Source organism: Micromys minutus (genome assembly GCF_963924665.1).
Source record: "Micromys minutus genome assembly, chromosome: 8".
Taxonomy (NCBI): domain Eukaryota; kingdom Metazoa; phylum Chordata; class Mammalia; order Rodentia; family Muridae; genus Micromys; species Micromys minutus.
In genome coordinates this window covers 22,506,720-22,528,597 of record NC_137977.1, presented here as the reverse complement: position 1 = coordinate 22,528,597, position 21,878 = coordinate 22,506,720, and the positions used below count along the sequence as shown (strand labels likewise).

The 21,878-nt window shown below is 43.5% G+C and overlaps 1 pseudogene across 1 annotated transcript; it reads right to left on the bottom strand.

Annotated features, from left to right (window-relative positions):
• Positions 1-5,511: 5,511 nt before the first annotated feature.
• LOC308423770 (actin-related protein 2/3 complex subunit 3-like) lies at positions 5,512-17,203 on the bottom strand (annotated as a pseudogene). Its single transcript has 3 exons — positions 17,119-17,203; positions 6,711-6,900; positions 5,512-6,097 (listed from the first exon to the last, which is right to left on the bottom strand). The product of its transcript is annotated as an actin-related protein 2/3 complex subunit 3-like (transcript).
• Between the last annotated feature and the right edge of the window lie 4,675 nt (positions 17,204-21,878).

Sequence of the window (21,878 nt, the reverse complement as noted above, 5' to 3'; positions counted from 1 at the left end):
TATATATATATATATATATATATATATATCCCTTTGAAGATACTGAGGGAGCAGAATAAACTCCGTTTTGGTTTTAAGACTCTGTTCTAAGTTAACTGGCCCTTAGAGAGGCATGGCCCCCACCCTTGAGGTCTGAGAAAAATCATGAAATGTCCCTGACAGTAGCAAAGCAGACACAGCAGCTGCAGCTGGCTGATAACAACAGAGTGGGCTAAGAGAACATAAGTCATTCCCAAGTCGAGAAGCCCCTTTTTGATATATGCTACCTGCTTGTGGTTTAACTAGGTGCTGTAAAACAATTAGCTTAAAGGCCATCATTCCTTTACCCTCTTATGTAATGCCAAGGCTTAAAACCCCCCACTTTCGGTTTTTGTTTGTCTTTATGAACCCTCTTCCCCTAGACCTTGGGGCCACTTCCCTATCCTGTTGTATCAATAAGGTTTATAGCCCAAGCTTGACCTTAAATAAAGTTTCTCATGTACTTACATCCGAGTTGTGGTTCCTGGTGGTCTCTTTGGGGTGTGTACAATCCGGGCACAATGATATAAAGTGGGATGCTTTGTGATGCACACCGTTGTGAAACTATGGAAACTGAAGGTCTATCCATCACTTCACACAGTGGTGTGACTCTTTGAATAGGGGCGGCCCTCACAGGCTCATGTATATTAATGCTTGGTCATTACAAAGTGGTGCTATTTGACAGGGATTACAAGGTATGTGGCCTTGCTGGAGGACATGTGTCACTATGGGTGGGCTTTGGGTTTGAGAAGCTCAAACCAGGCCCTGTAGTTCTCTCCCTCCTTCCTACTCTCTTGGATCTGGATGTAAAGTCTCAGCTACTTCTCCAGCACCATGTCTTTCTTTCTTTCTTTCTTTCTTTCTTTATTTATTTATTTATTTATTTATTTATTGTATAGCTTTGGCTGTTCTGGAACTCACTGTGTAGACTAGGTTGACCTCTAATTCACAGAGATCTGCTTGCCTCTGCCTCCAGAATGCTAGGATTAAGGTAGCAGCACCACCTTTTAGAAGAGTTACTGTGGCCATGGCATCTCTTCACAGCAATAGAACATTAACTAAGACAAGTAACCTTTTCTCATGTTATACTCATTTCAAAGTGAGTTTGCCTTCCACTTCTTCCTTCTTTCCTTATCCCCTGCTGAAATCTCACAGGAACAATGGCCTTGGCTGGAGGAGTCAGCAACCAGCCTAATGGAACCGGCACTTTCTGCCATATGTAAGACTGGGTATTGGGCATATGAGGACTGTGAGTCATTCACTGGGATTTAGTCTCCTAATAGACTTTAGTTTTTAATTAATTGTATGTGTTTATTGTGTTGCTGGGATTAAACCCAGGGCTTTCTACTCACTAAGTGTGTGTTCCACCACTGACCTATATATTCCCCCAACTCTCATAAGTAGCTCTAAGTTATTGAGAGAGGATTACTAAGGAATAGTAAGAATGGATAAGAACAAGGTATATGGGGCTGGAGAGACAGATCAGAGATTAAGAGCACTGGTTACTCCCAAACTTCCCGAGTTCAATTCCCAACAACCACGTGGTGGCTCATAACCATCCATCAATCTATCTGGTGAGCCCTTCTGTCATGAAGGCAGAACACTGTATACATAATAAATTATTTTTTTAAAGGAGATATGTGAAAAATGTGGGGAATAAAGGGGATCAATAAAGGGACCACAGAGCCAGGTCAGAGAGCAGAAGCGCAGAGGCCAAATGAAGAGACGGGGTTTGTTTCTGTTGTTATGAAATATGGTCTTAGGCCCCCACTATGTAGTCCTGGCTGGCCTGAAACTCACTATATAGACCAGGCTAGCCTAGAATCCACAAACATCCATCTTCCTTTGCTTCCTGGGTACTATGATCAGAGGCAAGCTGTACCACACAAAAAACTGAAGACAATTTTGAAAAAGGGACAAATAGCTACCTAAATACTTCTAGAACAAAATAGGACTTTAAAAATGGTATCTGTCAGCCTGCAAGATATTTCAGTGGGCAAGGGTGCTTGATATCAAGCCTGATGATCCAAGTTTAACTCCCAGGGCCCACATGATGAAAAGAGAAAACTAGTTCCCACGAGTTGGCCTCTGAGCTCTGCATGCATGCAGCCAAGTGCACACGCATAAAATAAGGGCATAAATAAAAACGTAATGAAAAATTTAAACTGTATCTGAGAACACTAGTGACACTAACAAGAAAATCCCCTGTGGAGAAGTGAGGACAGTAGACACTGAGAGAAAATGAAAGGGGCTGGAAAGGCGGCTCAGCAGTTGAGAGGACTGCCCCCCACAAGGGATCTGCTCAATTCTAGCATGTGATGGCTCACCCCCACGGTGGCCCATGACCACCTGTAACTCCAGTCCCAGGGTACTCTTCTGGATCCCGTGAGCACAGTCATAAATGCAAGCAAAACATCCATACACATAAAATAAATACTTTCCTAAAAAGAGAGAAAATGGAGCGCTACAGAACAGTCTGAGTTCTTAGCAGGTAGAAGTGATTAAAGCAATCTAACTTCCTGTCACAGCCCAAGTCCTCTGAAGGTCGGGAGGACTTTCCAGCAGGTAGAGCTCACCTTCTCTTTGCCACACGTCTGAATGACCCTCCAGTCTTTTCTCTCAGATTCTCCTGCTGAGGAGCCTGGGCCTTCCTGCAGCTTTGTCTCTGCCCTACCAGCTCCCAAGGACTGCTTTGGCATGCTATGCAGTCCAGCCTGACTCTCCTGGACCATGATTAGTATTGCTGCTAACAATGGCCCCTGTAGAATAGCATTCTGGGAAATTCTGATGCTCCCAATTTTCTCCCTCAGTGCTTTCCCAGACATAATGTTTTAGCCAATACCTTTTGCTCCAGCTCCGAGTGCTGGTTGCCTCCTAGCCAGGGAGAATTAAGCCTGGGTTTGGCTGCTGCTCCAGAGGTCCTAATCATTTAGTAGAGGACATCTCCAGGCCATCATCACAATAATATCATATTAACACGGAGGAAGAGATGGGATGAACCAGAGCCACACAACACATGTAACCAGTTAGGCATGGTCAGAAAATGGAGGAGTGGAACGAGAGGCACTTTCTCAGATGAGCTTTGAGTTTCCAGAAGAGGCGTAGCTTCATCATCTATTCTAGGTGGTCTGCATGGGGCTCAGATTCCAGAGGAGAGAGCCTCGGTAGTCACCGTGCTGACCACTGCCTCTGCGGTCTCAGGTTCTATATAAAACTAGGCCCAGCTATTCACTGCTCCAGCAGCTGGGGAGTATTCAGGTCAGAGAAGCTTCTTCTTGTTGTTTTACATTTGTTTTTATTTTCTTCACAGGGGTGTTTTGCCTGTCTGTATGTCCATACACCCTATGTGTTTGCATTGCCCTGCAGAAGTCAGAAAACGGTATAGGATCCTCTGGAACAAGAGTTACAGATCGCTGTCAGAGGTCTTGTGAGTGCTGGGAATCAAACCCAGATCCTCTGGAAGAACAGCCAGTGCTCTTAGCCACTGAGCCACCTCAATGGTTTTACACACACCTGTATTAAAGCCCCATGGGAGAACTATCTTGATCTCACAGATTTCGTTACCTTATTTCATTATCCGATAGGCTTCAGCTCTCTGGAGCAGAGACTATGCCTCAGACTCTTAGAAGAAAGGCTGAAAGATATCTTTAGTTAAGAGCACCAAGATTAATTTAACCCTACTTTCTGCGGTGGAAATAAACATTTATAAAGCATTTGCTACATGGGTAACACCTTTGTTGAATGCCAGAGTCCACATGAAGCCAGATGCATTAGTACACATCAAAAGGTGAGGGCTGACACCCATGATTGTCCTCTGACATGTACATGTGCATCATAACATACACGTGTGCACATGACCATGCGTGCACATACACATTTGGGGAAATGATCGTTTTAGCCATTTTTAAATGTTCAGTTCTGGGGCATCACATATACTTTACTGTTGTATCATTATCATCAGCAATCTCCAGTCTTTCATCTCCCCTAACTAAAATCCTACAGCCACTAAACTCGAACCTCACTTAATCTGGGGTCTTGAGCATTTACTTCCTGTAATCTATATTATGATATAAAAGCTATGCTGAGCTATGGAAGCGGTGCTGTGGTCTGACAGGAGCACTGATAGCACCGATGACCAGCAGCCTTGCACAAGCGACACGCGGAATGTGGCCTGCCTTAGGGAAGCATCAGAGACGCTTATAATGTAGACGCTTACACAGCCTAAAGAAGCAGGCTGCTTATACATCCCGCTCTGTGTTGGCACCTCTCTCTACCTGGGCTTTCATCATGGCTGGAACTCACCCTCTATGGTAAGGATGGTGAAGAACAGACAGGCCTGGGTTGAACTCTCTAACTGCATAGCCATTTATGTTTGACTCCTATAGAGAGGAAAGATGACCGCCCCCCAAGTTAGCTTAAGCACAGGTCAGTATCAAATGCCAGCTGAGACACATGGGGCTCCTCAGGAAACTCCAGGAATAGATGCTAAATATGGATGCAAGACTCAGTTTTCAGCCTGAAGTAATGGCTGTTTCTCCTCACACTGTCTGACTAAAGAGAAAAGCCACTGTTCCCCACCAGGGAGCTTAAGTTTCCTAAGACAGTTTGTCTTTTGGCACCAGGCCATGAGTACCGTGGACTGGTAGAGTTTAGGTCAGATCTACTCTTCAGATTAATTAACTAAGGCAAAAAAGATAAGATCACATAGTGAAGGCTTAGGAGATTGAGAGAGGGTTGTATCCTATGGTAAATAATATGGCCTGGTTCAAGGTTTTAACCAATACCAAGTTCCTTGAGTGAGACTGTGTGGCAGGTGGGTAAACAATTCTCATACACTGTAATGTCTGGGCGTTTGCTGTTCCCTCATATACACTGGGACTATTATGTCTCCCATACAGGATGAGACTAAATGACAGGAGTGTGGAGGCACATACCTGCAATCCCAGCATTTAGGAAGCCAGGACAGGAGAATGGCAAGTTTGAGCCCAAGTAAGCTGTATAGTGAGTTCTGTCTCAAAACAAACAAGCTGGATACGATGAGCACCCTATAGTCCACTCAAGAGGCAGAGGGACTGACACAGATTCCATCCACCCAGGACACATATCTAAAAAGAGCAAAAACCAAAATGAGAGAACAAAAGCTAAAAGGCCTGGCACTCAGTAGGTGCTTAATAAACATCAGTTTCCCCTTCCTGTCCTCTGTAGAAGATCCATACTTTATCCCTCATTTCCTGTTTTCTTTTCTTTTTCAGAAATGTTTTAATTCAATGTGTAACATGAGCAGCGACATTTATTACATAGTAAGTAAATACCAGCTTGAAATTGCCAAAAATTCAAATCACCCAACACCCATCTTCCAAATTCTTGACCAAGAGCTTTCCCGGCAAAGGCAGGTTCTCTCCTCTCTTCATGGCACATGAATGGACACGCAGGAATGTCACCTTGATATGACACTGCCCATGGCTCTGCAGGTGGTGACTGCCCAGGCCCCACTCACTGCCCAGGCCTGGAAAGACTCTTGTTCGTGAACTGTCTCTTCACAGAGCAAGTCCACCACTTGCTGGGTCTATCATTCTGAGGGTCAAAAACTTTATCACAAAGCAGCAGTCCGGTCTCTTGCCTCGGCTGCTGTAGGTACGCCCTCGTCATTTTATTCTCTTGTTTGCTTGAAGGTTTGTCATAAACGGCATTGGGAGGAAAGCCAGGCTCTCCGGGAAATGGGAAAGTTGGTGATTCCTAGCGTATTTCTTTCTCGCCTTGGCTCTTGGAATTGCACTTTTGGAGCTTCTTTAGACACTCAGAAATGTAGAGTGTGATGTAGATCAGGTTCTCATAGTTCTTAAAGAAGACGTTGGCCTTGAAGTAATAGATGGCTTTGTCCACAACATCTGTGTCTTTGGTCTCTCGAGGGGTGGGTCCTTTGAACTGGCTTTGGTTGGACAACAGTGCCATGTTGCCGATGAGCTTGGTGTCAGGGTCCATGAGAGAAGAGTGGTAAGCTGGCGTTTTGACGGTGTCCGGATTCGATCCAGAGAAGCCGAACGAAGGTAAAGCGCAGCAGCGTTTCCGGGGAACTAGCCTGGGTGGAGTGGGCGGAAGTGCTCCTGTGTTCTTTAAGACATATTTTCTTCTCTCTTGTTAAAGTGGGTCTTCAAGCCAAGCACCTATGGGAGAGAGGGATGGAATCCTTCTCCTATGATCCTGAAAGGCCAGTATTTCTAACAGGCCAAAAATTTCTAACTAAATTTCTTCAAGAGCAATTGGCAGAATGAATGATGGGGTACAAAAGGTTTCCTATGTCAAAAGGAAGACAAATGTGTCCTCTCTTTAGGAGGACACTTTGATGAAATGCCTGAGACAAGACAGAATTTTTCTTTGAAATGCTATGACACAATAAAAATAAAAATAGGTCTTCCCTTAGTTTGGAAGCCTGGGGCAGAAGACTTATTTCCAGCCATTAATCCATGCTCACAGGAGCCATCCTAGGCCTCCTTCAACCAGTGACTCAACAATTTTTATTATCGTGGCATAGTGTCTATTCTGTAAGTTTCTTCTGCAACTGAAACATTCCATCCTGCAGGAAGTTCCTTAAGCAGGAAAGCAGAATCACTTTAGGAAGTATCTGAAAATGACAAGATTCACTAGTCCCCTTCCTACCAATAAAAGCAGCAAAGGCGACACTGAAATCAGACCATCCCGGAAAAAGCAGAAACCCCAGTGCTGCCTGGAAGAGGTTCAGACCAACTGAGGCACCGGGAGAGGAACTCTGCAGCCTGTTGAGCTGCAGCAGGCTGTCAGTGTGCTCCAGACTCCCGCTCAGTGAGCCCTCACCTGTGCTGGGGTGGGCTTTGGTCATACAGCTGTCTTCCAGCCATTCTGCTCCTGTAAGTAACCCCAGTAAAACTCATAGTTCACCCAGTTGGATGTTAGTGATTGATCTTCATACTTTGGTCGGTTATGGCTTTATATCTGGGGCATGTAGAGGTGTGTAGTCTCCCCAGGAAGGGGTGTAATCCCCCAGGCAGTAGGATTACTCCAAGTCTAAGGCCTGTATGGGATATACAAGTGAGAAACAGATCAGCCAGACTACACAGCAATACCTTGTCTTAAATACACACACACTCACACACTCCCACACCCATACCCACACATCCATCACACCACACACACACACACCACACACACACACACCCCACACCCACACATCCATCACACCACACACACACACACACACACACACACACACACACCACACACCCCACACCACACACACACATACACACACACCCATACCCACACATCCATCACACCACACACACCACACACACACCCATACCCACATATCCATCACACCACACACACACACACACACACACACCCTCACCCATACCCACACATCCATCACACCACACACACACACACACACACATACACACACACACACACACATCACACACTCCCCACACACACACCACATACACACATACATACACACACACACCACACACACACACCCATACCCACACATCCATCACACCACACACACACCACATACACCCCACACCACACACACACATACACACACACATTACACACTCCCCACACACACCACACACACACATACACACACACATTACACACTCCCCACACACACCACACACACACATTACACACTCCCCACACACACCACATACACACATACATGCACACACCACACACACACACACACACACACACACACACACACATGCTATATGACTGTTTCTGTTTTCATGCTATTTTAAAACTTTTGTTTGTTTGTTTTTTAAGACAGGGTTTTTCAGCGTCCTGGCTGTCCTGGAACTCTCTTTGTAGACCAGGCTAATCTCAAACTCACAGAAACCCATTTGTCTCTGCCTCCTGTGTGCTGAGATTAAAGGTATATGCCACCGTACCCTGTTGAAACACTTTTTAATTTAATCTTAATTTGTGTGTGTGTGTGTGTGTGTGTGTGTGTGTGTGTGTGTGCCCAGCAATGGTGGCACATGCCTTTAAGCCCAGCACTTAGGAGGCAGAGGCAGGCAGAACTCTTGAGTTCAAATCTAACCCGGTCTATAGAGAAAGTTCCAAGATAGCCAGGACTACATAGAGAAACCCATTTTCACAAAAAGGAGAAAAAGATGTTTATATTTATTTCCTGGGTCTGGGGAGCACACATCTACGGTGTGAATGCTGGGGTAAGAGGATTATTGGCTGGAGTTGATTCTCTCCACCACCACGTGGATTCAGAACTCGGATTATCAGGCATGGTGGCAAGATTTACCCACCATCTCAGTGTGCAGCGTAAAAGAACCAAGGAAAGAACAACACCCTGACCCTGCCTTGACTCCAAGTCTAGGGCGAGGGCCAAGAAAAAGAATCCCACCAGTCCCCGAGTCTGCCCCTAGATCTGGCCACAGAAATTCAACCAATCCCAGGCTGCCCTGGGAAGCTCCAGCCCCAGCCCCCAAGAAACTCTGTACAAAGCCTTCTGCTCAGTCCCTACTGCTTCTTGCCTGAGCAGAGGCATCCAGCCTCTTGTGTTTGTCCCAGTAAGTCTCTTGTGTGTGGCTTTTGTGAAGTGTGACTTTTGGCATTCCTTGGCTCCCGGTGGCCAGGGTGTGTCTCCTCTCAGCTGCAGCATCTCCTTAGGGAAGAGTCTCCTCTCAGAGCTGTATAGGGGAACGTTTCCCTTTCGAACTGTGCCACTTACACAATGGCCCTTACCTAACCTTTGAAGTACTTTCAACAATGTCGCTTTAAAAACCACCCAAGCCATCTATATATAGCTATTGTTAAGACATTTCAATGCATGCAGTGAGACGGCTCAGCAGGAAAATACACTTGTCGTACCAGGCAATCCGAGTTCAATCTCGAAGAACCATGTAAAGGTGGAAGGAAAGAACTAACTTCACAAAGTCCTCTGACCTCCACACACATTCCCACATACACACTGCACACACACACACACACACACACAGGACAATTTTTAAATTTATGCATTTATTTGTATATTTATTTAATTTTGGCATTTCCAGACAGTTTCTCTGTGTAGAGCCAGATGTCTTGAAACTTGCCCTGTAGACTTTGGCCTAGAGCTCAAAGATTTGCCTACCTCCGCCTCCCAAGTGCTGAGATTTAAGTCATATGCCACCACCACTTAGCTAAATAATTTTTTAAAAAGATATATTCACATGCAACTCTCTTGAGAAGCCACACCCACATACTCGTCTTCCTTACTGTCTGATTTTCTAGACAGGGTCTTACTCTGTAGTCCTTGATCTCTAGGATACCAGGCTGGCCTTGAAATCCTAGAGAATGGCCTGCCTCTCAAGTACTGGCATTAAGGATGTGTGCTACCACACCCTTTCTTGACTATATATAACTGTCCTTTCCCTAAGCCTCTCTTTCTAACATTAATGAATGTTATTATTATAATATTAATGAATATGCATGCAAACCATGATGGATATATATATATATATATATATATATATATATATATATATCCATATAAAAGACAGCATTCTAGTTCTTTCTGTTTAAGAAATATAGAGCTTGCTTCACTGAGGCACTGCACCACTGAGCTATCTCCCTAGTACCCAACTCAGAACTTTCCGTTACTATTATGTTTTTATGTGTAAGGGTATTTTGCCTGCATGTATGTCGGTGCACTGTGTGTATGCCGGCAGCCCACAGAGGTCAGATAAGAGCTTTGGATCTTCAGGAATTGCAATTACAGATGGTTTTAGGCCACCATTCAGGTACTGGGAATCAAACCAGGGTTATCTGAAAAAGAAACTAGTGCTCTTAACTGCTGAGCCATCTTTCCAGCCCCCAATCCCAGAACTTTTAACAAAGAATTTGACCTACACTAAAAAGCCAGATTGTGTCAAATATTGATCCTCATCCTAAGAGTAATAGGAAATTGTTAAAGAGTTTAGACAAGATTTTGACTTGTATTTTAAAAAGATTACTCTTTTTTTTTTTTTTTTTTTTTTTTTTTTTTAATGTGAGCACACTGTCACTCTCTTCAGACACACCAGAAGAGGACATTGAATTCCATTACAAATGGTTGTGAGCCATCATGTGGTTGCTGGGATTTTAACTCAGGACCTCTGGAAGAACAGTCAGTGCTCTTAACCACTGAGCCATCTCAGTACACTTATTACAGTGAGGATAACACTGAAGGATGCTGTGGTAATGGAACAATAGATAATTGGGACTAGCAGGGGTGATATGGAGAGAAAAACTATTGATTAAAGAGATATAAAATCAAACTTCTGGGACTTGATTTAATTAGATATGGGGTGAGGAAGAACTCTTGATAACAGTGTAGAACCAGATGGGAGATGACAGGTAAATTCTTACCTGTGACGCTCTTGAGGTGCCTCTGAAATATCTAAGTGCCAAAAATGAGTTGGCAACTTGATATGTAGTCTAGAACCCCAGGAAGAGGCCAGAGCTGACGATGATAACTGTGTGGTTTTTGCTTATGAGTTGTTCCAAAGAAGCAGGTAAGCTTATGAGGAGAGAGAAGAGAGTGAGGAAAGTCTGTGCTCCTGCCACGCAATCTGTACCTCAGACTGAACCACAGCGCCCTTTCCTACTTTAAGTTGGCTTTCTCAGGAATGTTGTCAAAGCAATGAAACAAGTCACTAATACTCAGAGGATTTCTCTGAGCTTCTCAGGAATCCTTGAGGTCTGAGCTAGATAGTCAGATGTCAACTTGGCCCATAAACTAGAGTTATCTGAAAGGAGGGAACCTCAATTGAGAAAATGCCTCCATGAGACCTGAGTATTGATGGCCTTTCCTTCAGTCCCTGCTCCACTCTTTGTCCCTGTATTTCCTTGCATATTTTGTTCCCCTATCTAAGAAGGATTGATGCACCCAAATTTTGGTCCTCCTTCACAGCTTCATGTGGTCTGTGAATTGTATCTTAGGTTTTCCAAGCTTTTGAGCTACTATCCACTTACCAGTGAGTGCATACCATGGGTGTTGTTTTGTGACTGGGTTACCTCACTCAGGATGATATTTTTTAGTTTTTCCATTTGACTAAGAATTTCATGAAGTCATTGTTTTTAATAGCTGAGTAGTACTCCATTGCGTAAATGTACATTTTCTGTATCTATTCCTCTGTTGAAGGACATCTGTCTTCTTCCCAGCTTCTGGCTATTATAAATGAGGCTGCTATGAATATAATGGAACATGTGTCCTTGTTATATGTTGGAGCTTCTTTTGTATATATACCCAGGAGTGGTATAGCTGGGTTCTCAGGTAGCATTATGTCCAATTTTCTGAGGAACCACCAGACTTATTTCCAGAATAGTTGTACCAACTTGCAATCTCACCAACAATAGAGGGTGTTCCTTCTCCATATCCTCACCATCATTTTCTGTCACCTGAGTTTTGATTTTAATCATTCTGACTGGTGTGAGGTGGAATCTCAGGGTTGTTTTGATTTGCATTTCCCTGATGACTAAGGATGTTGAGCATTTCTTTAGGTGCTTTTTGGCCATTCCTCAGTTGAGAATTCTTTATTTAGCTCTGTACTTCATTTTTTAATAGGATTATTTGCTGCTCTGGAGTCCAGCTTCTTGGGTTCTTTGTATATATTGGATATTAGCCCTCTATTGATGTAGGATTGGTAAGAATCTTCTCCCAATCTGTTGGTTGCCATTTTGTCCTATTGACAGTGTCCTTTGTCTTATGAAGCTTTGCAATTTTATGAGGTCCCACTTGTCGATTCTTGGTCTTAGAGTTTAAGTCATCAGTGTTCTGTTCAGAGACTGCCCCAACTGAGGATCTATCCCATATGCAGCCACCAAACCCAGTCACTATTGCTGATGCCAAAAAGTGCTTTCTGACAGGAGCCTGATATGGTTGTCTCCTGAGAGGCTCTGCTAGAATCATACTGATACAGATGAGGATGCTTGTAGCTAACCATTGGGCTGAGCACGGAGATCCCAATGAAGGAGTTAGAGAAAGGACTGAAAGAGCTGAAGGGGTTTGCAACCCATAGGAAGAACAACAATATTAACCAACCAGACCCCACAGAACTCCCAGGGACTAGACCACCATCCAAAGAGTACACATGGAGGGATCTGTGGCTCCAGCGACATACGTAGCGGAGGATGGCATTGTCTGTAATCAATGGGAGGAGAAGCCCTTGGTCCTGTGAAGTTTCTTATCCCCAGTATAGGGGAATACCAGGCTGTTGAGGGGGAATGGGTGGGTGGGAGTGGGAGCATCTTTATAGAAGCAGGGAAGGAGGATGGGAGGGAGGGGGAAAGGGGATAAAATTTGAAATGTAAATACATAAAATATCTAATAAAAATGTAAAAAATAATCTGACTATAAACTATTTTTTTTTACTTAGCAATTGATGGGAGAGGGCTAAACCCATTGTAGGTAGTGTCTCCCCTTGTCTAATGGTCCTGGCTTCTATAACAAAGCAAACTATTCAAGCCATAGGGAAGCAAGCCAGTAAGCAGCACCCCTCCATAGTCTCGGCATCTGCTCCTGCCTCCAGAATCCTACCCTGTGTAAGTTCCTGCCCCGACTTCCTTCAGTGATGAACAGTGCTTGGGAATGTAAGCAGAATGAACCCTTTCCTCCCAGCTTGCTTTTTTGTCATGGTGTTTTGTCATAGAAATAGAAATCCTAAGACAAGAGTAGAACCGTTTTCTTAGTACTATACAATGCTTCTTCTCGCACTTGCAATGGTGGTGCAAAAGTAACTATGGGTAAAACAGCCTGCACCTAAAAACAGATCACAGCAGTAGGGAACTGTCCCAGGAGTTGCTGTCAGACTCTCCTCTGTCTGTACTCACTCGGGAATACCCATGATAAAACAGTTATAAAAAATACTAATGTCTACTAAGTCCAATGCTTGAATACATCTTTTGAGTACTTGGACAGAGTCGGAGCACTCATGAAGCGGGATCCTAAGTGATGCCCCTTCTCCAGGAGTGACTCTTCTGCACTTGGTATCCACTCAGAGCTGAGCTAGTTTTGTTTTTTTCATGGAGTTCCATCTTACTTGCAGGAATGACTGAGACACACACTTCAACTATTCAGATTTGAGGATTTGGCAGATAGTTTCCCCAAAATGAACAAAGTAAGCCTGCCACTTCAAGGAAAACAACTGACAGTATTTGTTGCCAATAATAAAATTCAAGCTTTCAAATGAAAAATTAGAATTTTGGAACACTTGTGTCTGCCACCATGAACTTGAATGCTTCCCAATCCTTAGAGACTTCTGTTATGAGACTGATGGTGATTTAATGAATGTGATCTTTAAAGTAACTATATAAATGCACCAACATTTAGAAGATCTGCATATTTAGTAGATTTTTTTGTGTGTGTTTTCTACATAACCAATATACAAGGTCACAAAGTCTCATCAACGTGTAAAATAAACCAATACATTTTACTGTAATTTCTGGGAATTCTTAATATGGTTCTAGGTTCACATTGATCTTTGAGCAGCTACTATGTGGAATTCTAGCATGGTGGTAGAAGCCTTTAAACCCAGTACTTGGAATGCAGCGGCAGGAAGATGTCTGTCAGTTTCAGGAAAACCAGAGCTATGGAGAGAGACCCTGTCTTAAAAACAAAGCAATGGGGTTGCAAGCTAATACAACCACTCTGGAAATCTGTCTGGCGATACCTCAGAAAATTGGATATAGTACTACCTGAAGACCCAGCTATTCCACTTCTGGGCATATACCCCAGAGACACTTTAATACACAACAAAGATATATGCACCACAATGTTCATAGCGGCTCTATTTATAATAGCCAGAAGCTGGAAAGAACCCAGATGTCCTTCAGAAGACGAATGGATACAAAAATTGTGGTACATATACACAATGGAATACTACTCAGCCACCAGAAACAATGACTTAACCAAATTCTTAAGAAAATGGCTGCATCTAGAGAAGATCATCCTGAGTGAGATAACCCAGTCACAAAAGAACAGACATAATATGCAGTCACTCACTGATAGTGGGATGCTAACCCCAGAGGCTTGCACTCCCCCAGAAACAACTCACAGACTGTATGAAGTCCAAGAAATAAAGAAAACAAAAACTATACATATATTCACAAAACAAGAAGACTTTGACTATTTCCATGTTGCGTTTTGTTTTGCATGTACTTTACGCTTATTGCAACTAGTACGTTTTCAATGCATACTGTCAAGCCCTTGAAAAAAATCAAGTACTGACTAAAAAACATATTCACATGGTTTTATGTAAAATTTATTTTAATGTCTGAAAAAACAGTACTGACAAAAATGTATAATTTTAAGCAAAAAATGTTTAAAATCTTTAAAAAAATAATAAGCTATTAGTCTTTTGTGTAGATGGAAATATCTCAAGAAACACTTCTTGTTATGATTAATAATTTGAGTCTTATTTGTAACAGATAAGAGACCAATGTATTTTCCATGTATTTTCATGTTAAAAAAAAATAAATCTTGTTTTGAAGACAAAAAAAAAATGTCAATGTACATTATAAAATTATGATAAACTTCAAAAAAAAAAAAACAAAACAAAACAAAAAACAACAACAAAAGAAACTACTACGGAGAAACTACAACTGGACCCAATGTAGAGATCAAGGTATTCTGAGGAGCCCAGTCCCAATGGATTAATTGACATCACGGCCCCTGGCTCAGAAAGAAATTTCTTCAGCCTGGAAGAGGTGGTGGAAAGAATGTAAAAGGCAGAATAGCATGAAGTTGGCTGTGAGCAGAGTTAACAATATCAGGACAATGGCAACCTCAGAGGACATGTTAACGTGGAAAGGGTAAATTTTTGGGGTCCCCACTCCTAGATGAAGAACTGTGGGCAACTGTTGACTGCTAGGAGAAGTCCTGCCTAGGGATGAGGTTCTTTATTGGCCATCAAACACAGTTTTCAGTCTTGAAAGCATATATAGAAACAACAAGAACAGACTCAGCGGGTTCTATTTATATATAGTTGTGTGTGCATGTGTACACACACACATATTACAAATATAATCAAACAAAAAAAAGGCTATCCACTTGATAATGGTGGAGTATGGGTTCCAGAGAGGGTAACTGAATGGGGCAAGAGGAAGGAAAGAGGGGGTGAGGGAAAGAAAGGAAATGGCTCTGCAGATAAAGGTGCTTGCCATTTGTCTTAGCTTGCTTTCTGTGGCTGTGATAAAATGCTGATTAAAATGAACTCGGTAAATAAAAGGGTCTGCTTGACTTACAGGTTACAGTCCATCACTGAGGGAGGCCAGGGCAAGCACTGAGGCAGAGGCCATGGAGAAATGCTGATTTCAGGCTCTCTCCTAGGTTCATGGCCAACTGCCTCTTTCTTTTTTAAAGATTTATTTATTTTTATTTTATGTGTATGTATGTTTTGTTTGCATGTATATCTGTTACAGTACCCACATGAGTAGTAGACCTGAGCTGTTAGCCACCTATGGGTATTGGGAACTGAACCTTCAGTTACCTTTCTTTTTTTTTAAGATTTATTTATTTATTATATATAAGTACACTGTACCTGTCTTCAGACACACCAGAAGAGGGCATCAGATCCCATTATAGATGGTTGTGAGTTACCATGTGGTTACTGGGAATTGAACTCAGGACCTCTGGGAGAGCAGTCAGGGCTCTTAACCACTGAGCCATTCCTCCAGCCCCTCAACTACCTTTTTTATACAGTCCAGGACCACCTGCACAGGGGCGGTACTCCCAGGTGGAATGGACCCTTCTCCATTAATTAGAAATCAAGAAATGCCCCCCGGACATACCCATAGTCCAATCTGATGGAGGAAATTCCTCATCCCTTTTCCCAGGAGTCTCTAGTTTGTGTCAGGTTGATAAAGACTAATCAACACACTACTCAAGCCTCACATTCTGAGTTCAATTTCTAGAAGATGCCTAACTTCCAAATGAATGCCGTGGCATGTACTCACTCCAAACCACACAAGCACAAACTTATCATGAGTAAATAAAATCTAGAAACTACTGGGTACAGGCCAAGCAAGGAATATAATGAGATTCTGTCTCCAAAAAAAGTGTGTGTGTGTGTGTGTGTGTGTGTGTGTGTGTGTGTGTGTGTTCGGTTTCTAGAACTTACATGGTTGCTCACAGGTTCCAGGGTATCCAACAGTCTCTTCAGACTTCTTCAGGCACTAGGCACACAGGTGGAACACAAGCATACATGGAAGAAAAACAACCATACGCATAATAGAATAAATTAATCTTTAATTTTTGAAGGAAATAAAATACTATGTTGAGTTGGGGGGTGTAATATTCAGGTTTTGGTTTGGTTTGGTTTGGTTTGTCCTGAGGTAGGGTCTGTCTACTTTGTCCTGACTGTTCTGGAACTCACCATGAAGGGGGCAGATAGGGTCAGACTTGATTCTGGAATGACAGAACATTCAATTTGTCCCGTATTTTGCATGAATTTCCTCTTGAGTTCACAGGCTTCTAACTCAGCAGAATTAAAATGGGATAAAGTAATTAGAGCAGCAGCCTGTGAGGATGTTCTGGCCTGGTGTGCAAAGAAAATGTGGGGCAGGGCGAAGGAGAGAAAAGAGAGCAGAGGCAGGTGAGAACCCCTGAGCCCTCAGTTCCCCGGGAAAGCTTTCCCATCATGGCTAGTTCATTGGTCAGACCCTGACCCTCAGCTCGCTCTTTCCAGTCAGGCTCCTCTCTTCCATTTCTGGTCCTTTCTCTTCTTTCTTCTGTTTCAGATGTGGGGTTTTTTGGGGGGAGGGGGGCACTGGAGAGATGGTTCAGTGGTTAAGAACACTGACTGATCTTCCAAGGGCTCTGAATTCAATCCCCAGCAACCACATGGTGGCTCACAAACATCTGTAATGGGATCTGAAGCCCTCTTATGGTGTGTCTGAAGACAGCTATGATGTACTCATATACAGTAAATAAATAAATCTTTTAATAAATGTTTTTGTTTTGTTTTGTTTTGTTTGGGGTATGTGTGTATTTGTGTGTGTGTGTGTGTGTGTGTGTGTGTGTGTATCAAAGGACAACTTGCAGAAGTCAGTTTTCAGACACTTCCATTAGATTCTTCTTACCTCTGCTCAGACTGAACTCATTCTTTGTCACATTTTTAGTGGCTTTGCACTTGCACTGATAACACAGGGCTGCTACTGCTTTCATGTTCTACTCTCTCCTGAGGTCATGGCTTGCTCAGTCTCTAAATATCATGTATATCCCACCTCTTGAGTGAGCTGCCACATCGTAATGACAAAACTCTATTGGTCCCTGTGCTAGTCACTCTCTGTTCCTGTGATAAGACACTATGACCAAAGCAACGTATAAAGGAACGTGTTTACTTTGGCTTAAGCGTTCAGAGGGCTAGAGTCCATGATGTTGGAGCAAAGGAACCACTCAACACTCACATCTTGATGCACAACCATAGAGAGAAAGAGAACTGGGGAATCAAATGAGTCTTTTTGAAATCACAAAGCCTGCCCCCAGTGACATACCTCTTCCAACAAGCCATGCCCTTTTGACCTTTCCAAAGAGTCCTGCCAACTGGGGACCAAATCGTCACATATATGAGCCTTTCATTCAACCTCCACAGAGCCTCATAATGACTCCTATATTTGTTTAGCACTACAAGAGTTCATCTTGATTATCAACTTGGAGGGATTCAGAGTCAACATGAAGAAAAGCCACTAAGTGGTGGTTTGAATAGGCATGGCCCCCATAGGCTCATAGATTTGAATGCTTGAATCATTAGGAGTGGAACTATTAGGAGGTGTGGCCTTGTTGGAGTAGGTGTCACTGTGGAAGTGTGTCACTGTGGAAGCAGGCTTTGAGGTCACAAATGCTCAAGCTATGTCTAGTGTGGGGATGCAGTCCCCTTTTGCTGCCTGTGAATCAAGATGCAGAACTCTCAGCTCCTTCTCCAGCACCATGTCTGCCTGCACACTGCCATGCTTCCCGTCATGATAGTGACAGTGAACTAAACCTCTGAACCTGTAAGCCAGCCCCGATTAAATGTTTTCCTTTGTAAGAGTTGCTGTGGTCATGGTGTCTCACAGCAACGGAAACTCTACATGTATTTATGAGGAGTTTCCTAGATTAGGAAAATGGAGCTGGGAAGATCTACCCTGGTTGCGAGTGGTACCATTTCTGTAGCTGGGATTCCAGACTGGATGAAAGAAGAGAGCAAGCTGAGCATCAGTGCCCATCTCTCCAGGCTCCCTGACTGTGCTGCTGTGCCTCCCCCATCTTATCTTTCTGTCAAGTATTTTGCTGCAGCTGTAAAACCAATGACGTTAGTATTCCTTCTAGGCTCCGCCCCACAGTTGCCTGGCAACAGCCAAGTCTGTCTGACTTAGTATGAAAGAGGCTGTTTGCCCACCCCCATCCACATGTTCATGGCCAGCCTCTGCTCCTCCACTCTCTTTCTCTCTCTGCCTTTCTCTGTCTCTACTCTATTCCTCAACTCCCCTCCCCATGTCCCAAATAAACTCTATGCAGTATGGCTGAAGGGAAGGGATGCCTCAGCATGGGCCCACAGTGCACCCCCTTCCACCTCACCATACCTTGCCTCTTCTTTCCTTTTATAAGGCGTAATATTGTTGCCATGAGTCGGATTTAGAAACTTGCAGATTCACATCTCCTGCTGCCACAGGGAATTACAGCCATGGAATCACTCACTAGATCTAGCTACCCAAGTGCTGGAAGACTGGTACGATCCTGTTCCTCTCCCAAAGAGGTTTGCCCACTCTCTATGGGCTTAAGGGACAGACTTTCCATGGTCCCTATGACCTGCCATTCAGCCGATGCTCCCGTTTAGGACTTCGACCCTTGGGTGACCCCTCCTCTTGGAAGCTGTTTTCTCTTGGTGTTGGAGAAAAATTCTAAGCTTAGGTAAATCATTCTCCCTTAGGCCCAGGGCCCACTCAGCCATTAGCTTCCACATGATAACCCAGTAAGTATAGACTTGGCTGCCTGCTCTGTGGTTATTAATGTATTCTCAGGACACCAGTAGAAATATTTTAATAACGCCCCTCACCCAATGGGCATCTCAGCTGTGCCTCCAGGTTTCCCTCTGGGATGTCTCCTGGAAAATCTCAAATCTCTAAAACTAACACCTGATTTAAAGGTATCCAAACATATGCACCTTTGCAATAAGGTTTGGCCCCAGTACCCATTAGATAACGACTCCGAGTAGCTACTTAACTGGCACTTTGAGAACAAACTTTTACAACTCACTTTTAGCAATCCATAGGCCATTCCTCTCCCCCCTTGTTCCCTCACCGGTCTCGGCCCCCCCTGATTCCGCTGCCTCAGAGTTTCCACAACATCTGCCTCCCTTGCTCCTGGAGGCTGCCGCCTGACTATCCTCAGGTCTCCACCTTCTCTCTCAGCCGTACTCTGCAGCAGTCAGCTCAACTCAATCGTCCCATACTCCGGGCAGGGCACAGACTCGGGCTTTCTCACTGACCGCCCTGAGCGAGCGAGCTCTCCGGCCTGAGCAGAGCTGCTGGGAAACAAGGCTGCTCCAGGCGCTGCAGCCTGTCCTGACCCGCATACTGCGCTGCTTAGATTCATCTGAATGCTTGTCTTTGCTATGCTCCTGTTGTTCCGTAAGATACACAGCCACATTTCTAAGGCCCGATCCAAGGTAAAGCGTGGGACTTTCCTCCAGGCGGAGCTGTCACTTCAGCGCCATCTTAGAGAAGGGCAGTCCCCAGTTCGCTGCCTTTAGGAGAACAGCCTGTCAACGTCGCTTAGCACTTAAGATAAGTTTTTCATTTTATCTTGCCTCGGTAAATAATGATTTCTAAGTAGTAATAAGTTAAAGATCACTGCCTTAAATATGTTTAGCTTTGTTTTTGCTACTGTTTATTAAGTCACCCTGCGCTCCCTTTATTTACTGGATACATCTAGAACAAGTAATTAACAAACACAGGTTGTCTAACTTAGGCATGCTTAACAGAGTAGCTCTCAATCTTGTCAAAAAAAAAAATCTGTTAAAAAACGTTAAATGTTTAAGCTTATGACAGACAGAGACTCTCAAAGCCTAACAGTGAGCACCCCCACTCCCTACCCCTGAGGTCTCCAGGAAGAGATGGGCTCGGAAACAAGAGTGTCTGGACTGGTATGATAACCACTGAGAAACACTGCCCCATTGCCTTCCCTGCTGCCAGGGCCTGGTCTACACTGTGGACAGAGGATACCCAAAGAGTTAAATGTCAAGGTGGGGGACGTCATTTCTTTTGAAAGTCACCTACTCCACAAGAAAAAGAGTTTTGTCTTCTGGGCCTGATGGCCTGACTGACTCTGCCCAAGTTGCCATGGAAACCACAGGGACTGGAACCTACTTAGGTAATGGACTACAGACCAACCTCTGTCATTTTAATTAATACATGACTCCTAGATTATAACTTAGTCTTCCCCGATTTCTGGCGACATTAACAACTAAACTAACCGTAGCTTGACAGCTAGAAGCAGACCTTGGTCCTTACCCAAGGTAGACCACTACCTTATTAGCTCAACAGTCAATTTGCTAACTAGCTAAGACTACCAGATCTCTTATCAAAAGACAGATAGGTTTGCCTTGCTCACAGACTTCACCATAAAGGATACACAGGTTCAGATGTAAGCTTTCACAGATGTAACCCTGTGTTACATCCTTATCAAAACTCAGTTTCTAGGGACTAAATGCTTCATATTTCCTCTCCTTGCTATGCCATTGTCCTGACATTAACCAACTGAGTTCTTATAAATTAGCCTAACTCTAATAAAAACATTCTACTATACAATCCACTCTTAAAATAACAAGTTCAATTTCCTTTGGTTATCTTTTAACTATAGACTTGAGGTATTTCTCATGCTAAAGTATATGATCAATTATCATAGTCACAAGGTCAAGGTTTTGAGTTTCCTTTATCTTTTAAATGTAAATTTAAAAATGTTTCTCATTATGCTGTTCAGTCCCTAGACAAAAGGAAAAAAGCTGCTCTTGCTCCTTCTGCTCCACAAAGTTTTTTGTCTTCCCTATGCTCTTCTTAAAGACTGTTCGTGTTGCTAACAAATTTATCTCTTTTGTAAACTTATTAGTTACAGAAAACCCACTCAGACCTACCTCTCGTGGACCAAATAGACTCCATTCAGATAAATATACCTGCCAATCAATAGTCTAAGTTCCCACTTGCTACCAGAGTGTAGGACTTCTCTCCAGTGCCCTGGAATTAGGACTCCTCTCACCCTCAACCACCAAGACCTAAGGGTTTCAAATATACACCTAAGAAAATTGTATTCTTCCAAACTTACTTAACATTATTCTCTACCTATAACATATGTGTGTGTGTGTGTGTGTGTGTGTTTCAGGATCTTGCCAAGTCCAAGAGTTCACTCCAAATCTACATCCAAACCAGCCCCAGAGAAGCAACACACATATACTCCAATCTCCTCTCACAGACACAGATGCTTCTATTAGGTCTGATGTTTCCTATCCACAGATGGCTCCACAGACCCTGGACAGCAAGGACACAGCCAACGCTCCTAAGACTGGACCAACATACCCATTTTCTTAGGTTTTCCAGAGACACGTTACCCCAAAGCAGCAGGAAATAACTAAAGATCATGATGACCCTATTTCTGCTTTACTATTACCTCTTTCTAGTTTTTCCTTTTTAAAATTAAACCAAAATGGAGGAATGTTAGCATTCCTTCTAGGCTCTGCCTCACCATGCCTCACTCCGTGATGTAAGACTCAAATTGAGTCTTACGTATTTGAGGCTCCCATGAATGAGACAAGAGATTGGGAATCAATGCAAAAGCAAGAAGTTTATTCATCCAGTGCACTGGGGTA